The sequence below is a fragment of the Lampetra fluviatilis genome, chromosome 54 (assembly GCF_964198595.1).
Source record: "Lampetra fluviatilis chromosome 54, kcLamFluv1.1, whole genome shotgun sequence".
Lineage (NCBI taxonomy): Eukaryota > Metazoa > Chordata > Hyperoartia > Petromyzontiformes > Petromyzontidae > Lampetra > Lampetra fluviatilis.
The window spans coordinates 6,061,908-6,073,023 of NC_136328.1; the positions used below are offsets into that span (position 1 = coordinate 6,061,908).

Sequence of the window (11,116 nt, forward strand, 5' to 3'; positions counted from 1 at the left end):
AGGATGAACTTTGAGATTTAGGCCACGAGGTGACCAATAAGGTCTGAATTGGTCTGTGATGAGGTAGCCACTGATAAGGGGTTGACAGGTATGACATCCTGTTGGGGCAAGTGCTGTTAGCGAATAGCAACTATGAAGGCCGGCACGGCGCACGACGGGGTTGGATACGTACGGTGCGAAAGAAGTTAATTTATTATCGCGTATTTTAGTTGATTTGGCTTATTGTGTGTGCTGATTCGGTGGCGTCATCTGTGAGTACAAAGGTGTAAGCTGCAAGGATTCATACTCTTTGTTTTTTTCGGTAAAGTCACGTAGGTAAAAAAGAAATGAAAAACAACCAAATTAAATCACAACGTTTGATACAGTAATTTTGCTGTGACGGTCCCACCTGAAGACGGAAGCTTGTGTTGCCTCCGAAACGTCGTGATTTAATTTAGTTGTTTTTTCATAATTTGTTTACCTACGTGACTTTACCGAAAAAAGGTGTAAGCGTTTGTGGGAAGCATATTTCTGTTATTTTTTTGTCTAACCAGCGCTGTTATATTTGTCACGATAGAGGTTTCTTGTCGTTTACAACTTCGCTGAAATGGGGGTTGAACATCGTCATGTATTTAATGGCTGCACGTGGCTTATTCGAACCACTAGAGGCGCCACTACAATGCACCACAATGCATCAAGAGAGCGGATTGAACCGCTGCTAGCAGTTCAGACAATCGTCACCGGCGTTGGCGGTGAGCAGGAACCAAACTCTGGACCGTCGGGTTTGTAACGCAGCGCTCTACTCAATGTGCCACCGCTCCCCACTATCTACACAAGAAACACAGACACATTGTCTTTCCACTCGACAACCGAGCCGTGCCGGACTCACACCGAGGCTCCAGGTTCTGTTTTTTTCCACCACTGCTCAACCCGAGCCGTGACGCTTTACGTCGCACTCAGCGAACGAGTCGGGTGCGTAGAGAGGCAAGGATGCGATGCACGGAGAAGACCAGGGAACGGCAGAGGGAAGAGAGAAGATACAGAATTGAGGCATCTTCTTGGTTCTTTCGGTAAAGTCACGTAGAAGGGAAATAATACAATAAAAAAAATAAACATAATAAAATAATTCTCACGACGTTTCGGCCACAACGCAAGCAGCCGTCCTCAGGTGAAGAACAGGTCTGTCGGAAAGACAGCGTCTTATTTTTTTATTATTTTATTATTTCCCTTCTACGTGACTTTACCGAAAGAACCAAGAAGATGAATCCATGCAGTCACGAAAGCTTTAAATCGAGAATTGAGGCAGTAAGAGGAAGAGGATGGGAAAGGAACGGAGAAACGGGAGCGCCGGTGTGGAGAGATGAGAGGGAGATGGAAGAGACCTCCACGCTACTGCTGCACTAAGGAGCCGCGTCTGTTTTCACAGTGGGCGGGGAGACGGGAGGGTTTCAGCGTGGGGGTGGCTACACAAGCCACGTGATGTACGGGAGGCTTGAGCTGGTTTCGATAGACAGATAGAGTTCTATAGGGGCCGTCACATCAAAATGCGCAACTTTAAATAAATATAGAAATATAACAACACTAATTGTTATAACAACACTCCTACAACATCAGAGTGCAGCGCCACATTAAATACGCGCTACAATGACGATAGTTTAAAGCGATTTGAAGCATGTTTTATTTTCAAAATGGAAATATGGTTTGGGGGGGGGGCGCAGAGCTTTGTGACGTCATATTTGAGGGGGGTTCTGACTTTTTGTGACGCCGTGGGGGGGGGGGGGTAAAAAATCGTCCAAAATCGCGTCACGTCATTTATGGACGTCCCCATAGATGAGAGTGGGGGTGGCCACAACAGAAGTCCACAACAGAAGTCACGTGGTTTACGGGAGGCTTCAGCTGATTTTGATTACGGTGGTTTTATTTTATTTTGACAGTGCAGTGGTAACGAGAAGGCTGATACGTTATTGTACATACTGTACGCGTATGCTTTTTTGCCGATGGGCTCTGGGCATATCACAGCATGTGCCCGATCTATTCAGATCTCGCAAGCCAAGCGGGTTGAGCCTGAAAACACAGATACACCACACACACAGATAAAGACAAAGATCCCCTCCGGATAGCTTTGACATACTTTTGGGGCAAGTGCTGTTCGCGAGCATCTATGAAGGCCGGAACGGCACACAAGGGGGTGGGTGGCCAGCTGCCAACACAAACAGAGAGACACACACACGGACGAGAGGCAATAAAATAATCAAATTCGACACCGCCAATTCGTCTGTGACGAATACGGCGAGTACAGAGAGCGTGGCTGATCCATCTTCTCGGTGCTATTGCCAGCAAGATGTTCATGTGACACGGCTACTCACGTGACAACAGCTGCCCGAATTAACAACAACAACAACCATTATAACAAATTGCTCTGCAAACAGCAACACACGTGTGTATATGTCTAAGTATATAGCATTGTTACACGAACACAAAACATCTCCCCCGTGTAGCCTGTAACAGACTGTTGGGGCCAGTGCTGATAGCAGGCAACAAAGACAAATATCCCCCGTATCGCCTTGACCGACTGTTGGGGCAAGTGCTGTACGCGGAAAACGAGGACAAAGATCCCCCGTATAGCCTTGACATACTTAGAGGGTAACACGCACACACACGCACACACACACGCACACACACGCACACACACGCACACACACACGCATACACATGCACACGCACACACGCACACACACACACGCACACACACACGCACACACATACGGATACACATGCACACGCACACACGCACACACACACGCACGCACACACGCACACACACACCCACACGCAAACACACACGCACACACACACACGCACACACACGCATACACACACAAGCATACACACACACGCAAACACACACACACGCACACACACGCATACACATGCACACACACGCATACACACGCACACACATACACACGCACACACGCACGCTAAAGCAGTCAGCCGTTATTTATTTATTTATTCCTTCCCTGCCACGATTGTTGCGCAATCTTCGCCGTGCCGAGGCCCCTCCCCGGGGACCTTTAAAGGGGAGACGAAGCGGCCAGCAACATCCAGCACGGTCGCCTTCTCGCAGGAGGGAGGGGAGAGACAGAGAGAGCGAGCGAGACACAGAGAGACGAGAGAGCGAGACAAGAGACAGTGAGAGAGACGAGACGAGAGACAGAGAGAGCGAGAGACGAGGCCCCTCTTTCCCCCTTCCTCTGGTCGACCGCGCAAGGCAGTCGGAGCGCACCCGCCCCGACTCAGGAGCCCAGCAGAGGAACCCGGCAGAGGAACCTCAGCGCCCCAGGTACCAACACTTTGTTCTTGTCGATTATAAGACGCGTGTTTTATAACATGTTCTCTCGATTATAAGAACGAATTTTATAACATTCTCTCGATTATAAGACGCGCATTTTCCAACAGTTTTCCGGATTATAAGACGCGTGTTTTATAACATGTTTTCTCGATTATGAGACGTGCATTTTCTAACATTTTCTCGATTATAAGACGCGTATTTTCTAACATTCTCTCGATTATAAGACGCGCATTTTACAACATTTTTCCGGATTATAAGACGCGCATTTTATACTATGTTCTCTCGATTATAAGACGCGCATTTTCTAACATTTTCTCGATTATAAGACGCGCATTTTCTAACATGTTCCCTCGGTAGTAATACGCGCCTTGCCGACCGTGTGTTTTGTTTCCTGAAAATGAAAGTTGTGGGGAGAGGTCGCGTCTTACAATCCGGTAGGTTTGAGGGTGCGTCTTACAATCCGATAGGCGTGTGTGTGTGTCAGTGTGTATGTGTGTCAGTGTGTGTCAGCGTGTGTGTCAGTGTGTATGTCTGTCAGCGTGTGTGTCAGTGTGTCAGTGTGTATGTGTGTCAGTGTGTGCGTGTGCGTCTATGGGAGCGGTGGTGCAGCGGTTAACGCGCTGTGCTACGAACCTGGCAAACCGAGTTCGATTCCTCACGGCCACCACCAGTGACGATTATCGGAACCGGTTGTGAGCCTCCCCTAGGTCGACTCAGCCTCAAATGAGTGCCTGGTGCGGTGTGTAAACATCGCCACTAGGGAGACAAAGGCGGCCGGGCGTGGTGCTGGCCACCCGCCCCCTCGTGTGCCGTGTCGGCCTTCATAGGTGCTGCTCGCTAACAGCACTTGCCCCTACAGCCTGTTACAGGCTACACACGGGGGGGATATCTGACTATGACTACACACGTAGCTGCGGAGAGCGCAATCCATAACAGCTGACCGCCAACATTGCATAGCCTATCCCAGGGGTCGGCAACCAAAATAACAAGAAGAGCCATTTCTTTCCAATTCGGTACAAAATTCAGCATTTCAAGAGCCGCAATGCATCTGAGTACATACTGTACATACGTACATATCGTCAAGAAGCAGCCCATAAAGAGCCGCATGCGGCTCCGGAGCCGTAGGTTGCCGACCCCTGGCCTATCCCATCCTCGAAGTGGTAGTCTGTGTATAATGCCGTGGACAAACTCCATAGGTGCTGCTCGCTAACAGCACTTGCCCCAACAGCCTTTTGTTAAGGCCATACGGGGCGGTGGGTGAGGTGGGGCCTTTGTCTTTGCCCTCTTACGCTGTCCCACGAGGTCGTGCAGTCATTCTCTATCCGGATTGTTCGGTGGCTTGCGCACATTTTCGACGGCAGCTAACGCCCTTAGCCCACAGCCTGCTGTAAGAGACGGCGGGTGGGGTGGGTGTTGTTTGCCATCACTGGTGGGTTGGGGCGGGAGTGGTTGGTTGCCGCGTGTTAATCAAAGTTTGTCCGCCACAGCCCGTGTCACGTGTGCGGGTGGGGGGGGTAAGATCAATTTGAGGTCTCACACCAGCCCGTTGTGCACGCTGGCTGCTGTATATCCTTGTTCTCGCCATTGTTTTTAAATCCTTTATATTAAGTTCACTTGCTTGCTTGCTTGCGCGCTTACGAGCGTGCAAATCTTTCGGTCGTTTTTTAACCCACTTTCCGTGATCCAATCGAGCTGACATTTTGCACACAGGCTCGTTGTGCGTGACAATTTATTTTCGTGAACACATTTTTCCATAACTTTACACTTTTTAGGAAAAAAATATTATATTTAATTACCAATTGCTTAATGGTGGCAGGCAATCATCTGACCCATAGGTGGCAGCCATCTCAAGCCAGAGGACGAGAGGACTCTAGCCGCCACGCATATAAAGGATTTATAGTGAAAAGCTTAGTTTTTACGGGTTAATTTTTTTATAGCGTTTTGGATGATCACCCTGAGATTTTTGCACACGGCGTTTATTTTAGTTTGAAGATTTGCTGGTTTATCCAGGATGTTTCTGTTGCGCGTCGTCGCTTTAAGATGTTCTCCGTTCATATTTTGTTTGTTGCGGTTGCACCCGACTTAAGAGCCGCATGGCTCAGGGATATACCAAATAAATGAAACTTGAACTTGAAACTGGAAGTCGTGTGTATGGCCCGTCTCTGGCTGTCGCTACGACTGTTTGACATCTGCCGTGAACTTTGGCGCGTGGCCAAATATGTAGAGCCCGCAATGCGCTCGATCTGCTCAGGACTGGCAAGCCAAGCAAGGGGTTTGAGTACGGATGAGAGGTCGTCCATAAATGACGTCACGCACCTAGGGGGGGGAGGGGTCAGATATTTGTGACGATGTATGACGAGGGGGGGGGTTGAGAAATGTGACGTCACATCACAATGCGCAACTTTAAATAAATATAGACAACACGTTCTACTTAATTAAATAGACGTTTTAATACATGTTTTCTCCTACAACATCAGAGTGCAGCGCCACATTAAATACGCACTACAATGACAATAGTTTAAAGCGATTTGAAGCATGTTTTATTTTTTTTTGGGGTGGGGGGGGGGCAGAGCTTTGTGACGTCATATTTGAGGGGGGGTCTGACTTTTTGTGACGTCGTGTGACGAAGAGGGGGGGTCAAAAATCGTCCAAAATCGCGTGACGTCATTCATGGACGGCCCCTAAGTGCTCGGGGAGAGGTGACATTAACAGGTGCTATAGGCTGCGGGCGCCGTGCCGGCATTCACAGGCGCTTCTCGCTTAACGGCAATTGCCCCGTCGGTCTGTTAAGGCTATACGGGGGGGGGGGGCCTTTGCCTTTGTTTGGAAACACACAGAGAGAAAAAAAAATTACGAAATGATGAACGAAGCAAAGTGCCGACTACAGCAAGCATCTTCTTGTTTTCACTGATCGTAAAAAAAGAAAGAGAAGGGGGGGGGGGTGTGAATTCCCTCCGATTGGCTTGAATCTCAACGATCGAGGTGGCATCGCCACTCGCGCACAGCTGGGACGCGACCGCGCTGTGTCAGCCGTTGGCACACAGCTGTTGGCACTCGCACGGCAACCGGTCACAACACAAAGCTGGCAGCGACTTCCCGTTATGTCGACACGAGAACCACCCCCTGTGTGGGGGGTATTTATTTATTTCATCAAGGTACAAATATCCCATGTATTGCCTTAACACACTGCGAGTACGGTTCAAGTTCATGTATTAGGTATAGCCCTGTGAGCCATTCAGCTCTTGAATCGGGTGCAACCGCAACAAACAAAAAACATGAACAAAAACACATCTTAAAGTGAATATGTGACTGAGTGCAAACAGAAAATACAAGAAAAGACAGCAAAATATTGCAGGAAAAACACCGTACACCAACGCTGTGTGCAAAAATCAATGCAAGTCAAACAACAACCACAAGACAACTTAGATTAAGGCCATCAGTCTAACTATGTACTGCAACAAACAAACATGGCTAAACCAATACACTTTGTCTCGCCAGTGGCGATGTTTTCTCATTCGAGGCTGTGTCGACCTGGGGGAGGCTCAGGAGACAGATTAGATAATCGTCACCCGTGTTGGCAGTGAGTATCAAAACTCGGGTCGTCGAGTTTTTGGCGCAGCACCCTAACCGTTGTACCACCGCTCCCCACTAATTACACAAGAGACACAGGCACACATACATATTTTTTCCACTGGACAACCGAGCCGTGCCGGAGCCATACCGAGGTTCCATGTTAAAATAATACTGGTTAGAACCCACTGGTTCCACCAGCCCACAGGGGATTATTGTGTCCGTCTGTCGTGCAGGGAGGGGCTGGGTGGGGAGGGAGGGGCTGGGTGGGGAGGGGAGGGTGGGGAGGGGCTGGGTGGGAAGGGTGGGGAGGGGCTGGGGGGGGAGGGTGGGGAGGGGCTGGGTGGGGAGGGTGGGGAGGGGCTGGGTAGGGAGGGTGGGGCTGGGTGGGGGGTGGGAGGGGTGGGGCTGGGTGGGGAGGGGCTGGTCACCCCGTGGTGCCCTTATAAAACTCAACGTTTAACCTACTCACGCCGGCTTGTGCCCGCCCTCACAGTCGGCCATATTTGCGGAATACACCACACCGCCGTTGACCCTGGCCATTGACCGAGCAACCCAACGTTCCTACCAGCTCCCTCCGCAGGAATGTGTAACCCTGTCCCTGGCCCTGCTTGGCCCCGAGTCACTCTCAGACGTCTCGTCGTGAGGCCAGCGTATCGCGGGTTCGGTTCCGGCTCGGCTCGGCAAAATAGCCGGTGGGAAATTAACAACAACAACAACAAAAAAACGCACCGTGAGGGACCCATGTTGGCTTGGATGTTGCCAGTGGTACGAGGAGGCTAAGAGAAAGAGAGGCGAGGTCGCCAACAAGTGGCTCGGCACGGACAGTTCAAGTTCATTTATTAGGTATAGCCCTGTGAGCCATTCGGCTCTTGAATCGGGTGCAACCGCAACAAACAAAAAACAAAAACATGAACCAAAAAACATCTTAAAGTGAATATGTGACTGAGTGCAAACAGAAAATCCAAGAAAAGACAGCAAAATATTGCAGAAAAAAAACACCGTACACCAACGCAGTGTGCAAAAATCCCAGTGGGATGCAAGTTAAACAACAACAACAACCACAAGACAACTTGACAGAGGCACTGGGACGGTACTGCCCAGGGCCTGGGCTCCAACTCTGGGTTTTTGAGCCGCCCAAATGACGGTGTCCCAAGTGCAAGCGAGCTGACGGTACCCACTCGGTCACCACAAGCCGGTGTGAGTAGGTTAAACGTTGAGTTTTATAAGGGCACCACGGGGTGACCAGCCCCTCCCCACCCAGCCCCCACCCCTCCCACCCCCCACCCAGCCCCACCCTCCCCACCCAGCCCCTCCACACCCTCCCCCACCCAGCCCCTCCCCACCCTCCCCTCTTCCACCCAGCCCCACCCCTCCCATTTTTGGATGCACGACGGACGGACACAATAATCCCCTGTGGGCTGGTGTAACCAGGTGGTTCCTACCAGTATAAAGAGCACGAGTCTGGCTTCTAGCGAGCGGACGGAACCTCCCGGGGGCCGAGTTTCTCGCTACCTTAGCAGTGCCCGGCGAGGCTGTGCACGAAAGTTGGCGTGACAACGTTTGCGTCGTGGACTTTCCAGACATTCATTTGCAGCCACCCGTGAAGGACGGCTGAGGATGGAATTCACGTCTCTCTGTCCGTCTCCCCATCCATATACACCCATCTCCATTTCCTATCGACATGTCCAATACCCATCCGTGTATGTGTATCCCTATCTGTCCATCTACTCGTGTGAGTGTCTGTATTCCCGCGTGTGTGTTAAACTCATTTTGGAGGTGCGAGATAAGGACAACGAACTAACACACAAAAAGCAGTCCTAGCGAAAGGAGTTTTCGATCTAGACGATGATTTTAATGCGCACAGCTCCCAGCGGCTTACAAATCTGGGAAGGAAGAGCGTTCCAGACGGCCGCAGAAGCAGCACACGCGAATGCGAGGATGACCGGGAAGTTTGTGTGTCTCTCTCTCTCTATAAATACATTTCTTTATTATTTTGTACTGCCTGACAGTTTTTTTTTGTGAGCCTCGCTTCATTTCTGCTGACGGTTCAATCACCTGTAAAACACACACACACAAAACCACTCCAATATTTGCGGCTCATTTGCTGCTGCTTCTGCTGCTGCTGCTGCCACTACCTCATCCCCCACCTTTGACGGACGGTCAAACTCGTCCGTGTCAGCGTTCGCCTGCCCGCCCGCCCCGTTCGCAAATCAATTTATTTCACCCAAAAGGTCATTGACGGGTTCGACTTAATTTAGCCGGCAGCGAGAAAGCGCCTCCTCCGACAGCGACGCTCCTCCGAGGGAGAGACGGAGCGATCAGCGAGATCGGCTCCTCGCTCTGCAAGCAGCGCGGCCGCTGTGCAGCAGTGTTGGTGCATCAGGGGGTAGGGGGGGGGAGGTCTTCAGCCAGCAGTGGATAGAAAATGACGAGGTTAATTATTTCTAGATTTGAAGCTTTCGTGACTGCAATGATTCATACTCCTAGTTATTTCGGTAAAGTCACGTAGGTAAAACAATGAAATTAAAATTAATACATATTTTATTTTTATTAATTTTAAATGAAATTAAAACTAATAAATATTTTATTTTTATTAATTTTAATTTCATTTTTTACCAACGTGACTTTACCGAAAGAACTAAGAGTATGAGGTTAATTATCCCAGGTACCATGCGAAGAGTGTGCAGAACGTCACCCGTTCGTTCGCCTTTCGTTTCTCTGCAGGCAAACAGAAAAATTCCGAACGTGAATCGGCAGCCCTCGTTCAGATTATTTGTCCTTAAAAAAAAAATTCGAAATTGCATATTATCATCCCAAGGTCATATACACAATTCATGAGAATAATAATATAATTAACGGGAGGCCCTTATATCGCTAGGCCTGGGAAAAATATGACATCTGCCGTGGCTGATGATGACAATGATGACGATGATGGAGCATGGATCATCGTTAACTGGAGCCCGTACGCTTGGACGCATTTATGTAGCGTGTACGCACGCGCCTGCGTTGAACTTCTTTCGCAACGTACGCAGCCGGCCGTGCTAATCGGAGGTGCACAGAGAGACGGAGAGAGAGGGATACGGAGACAGAGAGAGAGAGACAGAGAGAGAGAGAGACAGAGAGAGAGAGAGACAGAGAGAGAGAGACAGAGAGAGAGACAGAGAGAGTGCGAGGCAGTCGGTCAGTGGCAGAGGAGAAGTGACAGGGAGTCGTGCCCAGACTTGCACAGAGGCTCAGGGAGGATGAGTTGGATGGAGAATGATCACGACGACCACGCCTGTGATGATTCAATGACGAAAGATTCTGTTGCATCGTTAGTTATCGCCGTCACGTCAGCAAATAAGCGATGCATTTCATTTGTAACTGCTCCGATTAGCACGGCTGTAGAAAGGAGTTCAACATGCATAGCGGTGGACCACCTTGTTTATGTTGTTGTTGTTGTGTGTGAATAGCTCATGTGATGGATCATCGTAGTCACCATCAGCCACCCAAAGCCGTCGCCATCTCTCGCAGCATCTGCGACGTAATGGACAATCCACCCCCAGCGCTAGCTCTACACACGAGGAGCCGGTTCCAATCGCTCCGTCTCCTCGGCGGATGTCTCTACTCGGATGCGTTTCCATTCCCTGGCTGTACCAACTCCGTCATTGTTATACCGCACGTCACTCACAAGCGCCGCCGTGGCTAGAAATGTTAACTCCCTCGCCTGGTGTGCGACCCTGACGCCTGCTGCTGTATATTTGTATCGATTTAAAGCTTTCGTGACTGCAGGGATTCATCTTCTTGGTTCTTTCGGTAAAGTCACGTAGGTAAAAAATTAAAATTAAAAAAAGTAAATTAAAAAAAATTATTTTATTTTTATTTTACTTTTATTAAATTTTTTACCTACGTGACTTTACCGAAAAAACCCAAGCTATGAAAATCGCCTTTAATCAGCCGCGCCGTGATTCGCAAACCGGACGGTAGTCCACGCTACGTCGATCGGAAAAAACTCCGTGATGGAACCACCTCGTCCGTCCATTTGTGAACACTTACATGGGACTCTCGATTTATATGGGAAAAGGAACGCATAATAACACAACTGTAACGTGATAACAAATGTGATGTTAGTAGCTTCAACAAGTCAACAAGTCACTTGTTCGCCATCATTGTCAACACGTGTCTGGAATCTTCTCCAATACCACGAGATGCGCATTGCTTGCTTGTGGTATC

General features: G+C 49.4%; 1 protein-coding gene across 2 annotated transcripts in view; it reads left to right on the forward strand.

Annotated features, from left to right (window-relative positions):
* The first annotated feature begins 3,035 nt into the window (after positions 1–3,035).
* The window catches only part of LOC144949658 (uncharacterized), a 45,396-nt gene continuing 37,315 nt past the window's right edge, over positions 3,036–11,116 (forward strand). For both annotated transcript variants that reach the window (XM_078879644.1, XM_078879645.1), the window contains exon 1: positions 3,036–3,322. The gene's annotated coding sequence lies outside the window, so the exon portion shown is untranslated. The remainder of the gene's footprint in view (positions 3,323–11,116) is intronic.